This window comes from Galeopterus variegatus, unplaced genomic scaffold (assembly GCF_000696425.1).
Source record: "Galeopterus variegatus unplaced genomic scaffold, G_variegatus-3.0.2 Scaffold353, whole genome shotgun sequence".
Lineage (NCBI taxonomy): Eukaryota > Metazoa > Chordata > Mammalia > Dermoptera > Cynocephalidae > Galeopterus > Galeopterus variegatus.
The window spans coordinates 62,931-67,858 of record NW_007726464.1 but is presented as its reverse complement, the minus strand read 5'-3'; positions in this window follow the sequence as shown (position 1 = coordinate 67,858).

The window sequence follows — 4,928 nt, the reverse complement described above, 5'->3', positions numbered from 1 at the left end:
GAGATGACTGTCCCCACCGACAGGTGCAGGAGCTCCAGGGGACCCTCCCAAGCACCTCAGCTCCCCGCAGGCAAGCTTGGGTCTGCCGGCCCTGGCGTGGCCTCCTTGGGTGACAAGGACTTTCCTTTGCCACAGGACACTGCACCTTTGCTGCTACTCACAGTCAGCCTCCTCCAGCAGCCTCAGCACCTGCCAGGGCAGGGCTGGCCCCTCCACCTTGCCTTCCCAGCCCAGTGCACAGTAGGTCCTCAGTCAGCATTTTCCCACTGGCTCAATGCCTGGCAGGGGCCCAACTGGCAGGGGCGGGCTGGGTTAATTCTCGAGTAGTCTGCCAGCCAGATGGCTCAGGGCTCACTTCTCATGAGCTAGGAGGATCTGGGACAGCTACGAAGGAAGGTTCCAGATAGAAACCCTGAGGGTCAGAGTCCAGGCTGCCTCTACCATCTCAGCCCCTCTGATGGGGTGTGGGGGGTGATTCAGCTACAGAAAAGTTCACAGGCCACAGTGGCCCTAAGACTCTCCCCTGGGATGCTGGATTAGCTCCTGAGACAAATTCCCCAGGAAGCAAGCTGGCAGGAGCAGGCTGGGCTGAGAAGGGGAGGTGAGCAGAAGCAGCTAAACCCCATTGGCACCCAGGCCTCCTCTGGGCTGGGGGCTGGGGGGCAGAGTCTTTCTGAGGGATCACAATAGGCCTGGCCGGAGTGGCCACCTTGGGAGTGAGTCCATGGAGGCTACCTGGGGAGGCTGCTTGGGGCACCACGGGGGTGGATGGACCTCATCTCTCCCCTCACCCCACAGCCAGACCCCTTCCCTGCTGGAAGCTCAGCTCCCACCGTCAAGCTGGGTCTTGCTGGCTCTGTTCCTGATTCACACAAGGACACACAAGGATGTGTGGCCTGCGGTAAACAAAGGGCTATTTTTATGCCTCATTGTTTCCTCTCTGAGCTTCCTAACTCCCCGCCAAGGTACACCTCAGTCCTCCCTCTCTGCACACCGCAGACCTCCTGGTACTGCAGGCTCTGCCCTGTCAGGTGCCAGCAGCTCCAGCCACCACCCTCTCCTGCAAGGGCTGCCACAGAGCAGGCCAGGACCCAGGGTGGGAAGATCAGGCCCTGTTCTGCAGATGAGGCGGCGTGAGGATAGGAGGGGCACAGAGGTGGCAGAACCATCACCGCAGGGACATCCAGCCACGTGTCTCCCCCACACACACCTGACTGGTCCCAGTCCCAGCCCCACTAGACCCACGCCCTGCTCAGAGCAGGCCTGTGAGCAGAGGCAGCCACCCGGCTTCCTGGCTCAGGGTTGGAGTAGCTCGTGCGTGGAGATAAAAACAAAGCAGTCCAGACCTTTAGTCAAGTTTATTGTTTTGAAATTCTCTCCAGACAACACACCCCTTTATTGCCTGAGCCCCACACAGGCTGCTCTCCCAGACTGTGTCCCCACCCTCGGCACACCACTGCTGTCACGCACACCTCTAATCCAGACAACCACCAGTGAGGTAGGTGCCACTAGTATTCCCATGTTCCGGATTAGGAAACAGGTTCAGAAACACTGACTTGCCCATGATGGACACCTAGTAACAGGAAGCGTCTGGATTCCATCCCAGGTCTGCAGTTCCAGGGCCTGCCTCCCTGGGTGAGGTGCTGGCCTTCCCCCATGGCAGCCACCCTTTGATCAGGAGGGGTGGGCCCGGGAGCCTCGGGCCCTGGGCTGGGATGGGGGAGGGGCACGGAGGGTGGCAGGGGTGCTGGGCGCTCAGGGCTCCCTGTCCGCCTCCTCCTGTTTGCTCTGAAGCAGAGCCACTGCAGCGGGAAGGAGCCTCTGGCGGTGATGGGTTTTTTTTAACCACTTGATCATGATGGAGGATTTAATTTTATCCCCTTCCCTGACTGGCTGGGATTCTATTTGGAGCTAAAGCACAAGGCAAGCAGAAGGGTCCTTGGAAGGCAGGACTCCCACCCCCAGCTCTGCTGAGGTCCCTCCCTGCTTGTCCAGCCATGACAAAGCCCATCTAGGGGACCCCGCTGAGCTCTGCAGGTTGGGAGAAGGCTGAGGGACTTTGCTCCAATTAACACACCCCACTCTCCCCACCCCCCGCCAAGCTGCTCAGCAGAGGGAGGGGCTCGGGGTGGGGGGCAGGGAGCAGGAGGCAGCTGCAGGCCTCGGCTTCTACCAAGGGATCATCTGGGCTCTTTCATCCTCATCAAAAGTGTTCATAAGCACCTAATCAGATGTGGGGCTGTGCTCCTCCCCACGCCAAGAGCTGCAGACAAGTCCTTGCTCTGAGTGACTGAGCAGAGAGGATGGGGTGGCGGGACCACCACCATGGGGACCTAATGATGACCATATGTCCTGAGCACCCCTGTGCACAGGTCACTCTGCTAAGCTTGTCACAGGCAGTATCTCATTAATTTTCAAGAACAGCCTATGGGAGAGATGCTCTTCTTGTTTCCATTTTTTCAATGTTAGATCATTCGCCCCAAGTCACACAGCTGCCAAGTGGCATTTCCAGGTTTCAATTCTGCCAGTCGGCCTCCAGAGTTCTCACTCTAAACCATACTGCTCCCAGCCCCCAACCACGGGGACATAAAGATTTATACTGTGAACAAATGGTAGAAATCTGGAAGAGTTAATGTGGAGGAGGAACTTCTTCCAGGAAAACCGGCTCAGCTTGGAGATGAACTGCCAGGTCCGCATGGCAGGCTTCAGGGCAGTGTGAAGAGTGAGGGGGTCTGGATGTACAGCTCAGGGAGCTGCTGGGGCAGCCCCCACATATGACCTCACACGTTACTGAGGATGGTGTGCAAAAAGTGCTGTGCACCTGCGCACAGGTAGCACCTGGTAAACAGTAACTGTGTTAGTAAGACTGGGACATGGGAGAAACCTGTATAAAAGATGTTTGTGAAAATCCACCTCCTTCCACACAAAGCAGCATGGTCAAGGCCAAGGGCTGGGACACAGAAACCCTCAAAGGCTCTGGGTCTGGAGTCACCTCCTGGAGCTGTGCAAGGCGGGACTGGGCTCCCACAGGTGTGCAAACAGGAGAAGCCGCTTGTGGCACACATTCCTTCCCTGGGGACTCAGGAAGAGACCCAAGCAGGGTGGGGCAGGCAGGGTGTGGCTCAGCTCCATCTACAGCTCTCCTGACTTCCCCGCCTGGCACGACTGGCAGTTCCAATGCCAAAGACAAAACTGAAGGCAAGACACTAGCTGATATTCAAAGGCATTTTACTGCCCTCGTCCTTTGAGAAGGCCTTCCTTAACATTAGGACTAGCCTCCGTTTCCCCTTGAAAACCCCCAGACCTCCTAAATGCCCAGTTGTCTCCCAGAAGGTCAAGTTCTTTCAGTGCAGAAGGTGTAAACATTTTCTAAACATGGCCTCAGGTTAGTCTGGGCCCATTTCATCCTCCAGGAAAGGGGTGGGTAGCCATGAGCAACGGAGAGAGAGAGGACCTTCCCACACAGCAGAAGCAGGCGGCCGGTGGTGCCGGAGTCCCCAGGGGCCCAGAGCTCCCCTCCTCCGGAAGTTGGCTCCTGCCCCCATGACTGGGACCAGGTGCCATGGAGAGGATCACGTTCCCTCCTACAAAGGGCCCTGTTCAAAGGCCGGGGACAGCCTGGATTCTCACAGCTGCTGTTCACCTGCAGGGACAGGGAGAAGAAGCACTTCATTCATTCTCAACCGCCCTCCCCCCAGGCCTGGGAAACACCAACAAAAGACAGAGCGCTCTGCCCCAGGCTCCCCCAGGCTCGGCCTGGACCTCAGCTGTCCGTGGCCTCAGCAGTCCCAACCCTGCGGGCTCATTACTAGCCTTGTGTACCTGTACCTGGGAAGGTGGACCCAGGAGGTTGCCTGTAGCATGGGCTGAGGGACTCTGAAAGACCCAATGCTGCCCCCAACATTTTCCCTTCACCTGCTGAAGTGTCCCTGACTCATTTTACATGTCCTACTTCTCATTACAGACCCAATGAGTTGGACAGCTCTGGGACGACGCCTCCCTCCCAGTTCCAGTTCCAAGCTCTCTGCTGGGGGCTGTGCAGGTGTGACCAGGGCCAGCCAGTCCCTTGCTCTGCTCAATGGCTCAGCTTAGCAGAGCAGATTAACTATAAGGTTGACTGTGCCATTCAGAACCACTCGGAAACTATATGTAGGTTATACATACAGTTTACCTAACTAACATGGGTCCTGGAATACACGTCTCTATGTAATTTCTGGCTAACATAGCTACCTTTATTTGTCTTTCTCTTAATGACTACAAACTCCTTTCTGGACAAGGAAGTTGCAGAGAGAGGCAGACTGGATCAATTTAACAATTTGTCCCTGTGAAGTCCTGTTTTAGCCACAAAATCAAGTACCACTGTGGCCCTGCTCCAGAGAGGAAAATATGGATTTTTGGTACTATTGATAGTAGCCATCAACCAGCTATTGGTTATTTGGAAATTGCTGGCAAGCGTCCTGTCCCAGCTTGGCTGCTTAGTTTGCAATGCACTGTCCAGCCTAGGTGCACCATTCACTCCATTCATGGGCTGCGTGTAATAACATTCAGCCTCTCCTCGGTTTCCAACATGCTCAGGTTAACCACAGTGACCCCAACTTCCCTTTCACATCACCTCTTGGCATGCATACTCCAAACATCGAATCCTGTTGGAACAAACATAAAGCAATGTGCAAGACCATAAGAGGAGTCCACTGCGATACGGTGAACTGTTCTTTGGCTAAATTTATGTGGCACGATTTGGAAATAATGCTTTCAATTCTGTTTAACTGCTTATATCAGGATAATTTCCTATTAACTAATATAATGTTTTAACTTTTGGTTTTAGTATGTTTCAGTACAAATATCCAGGGACAAACTCTTCAACTGAATATATCTGAGAGACAAATTGTTCAATTGATCCAGCAGATCGACTCAGTGTAAGGATGAAC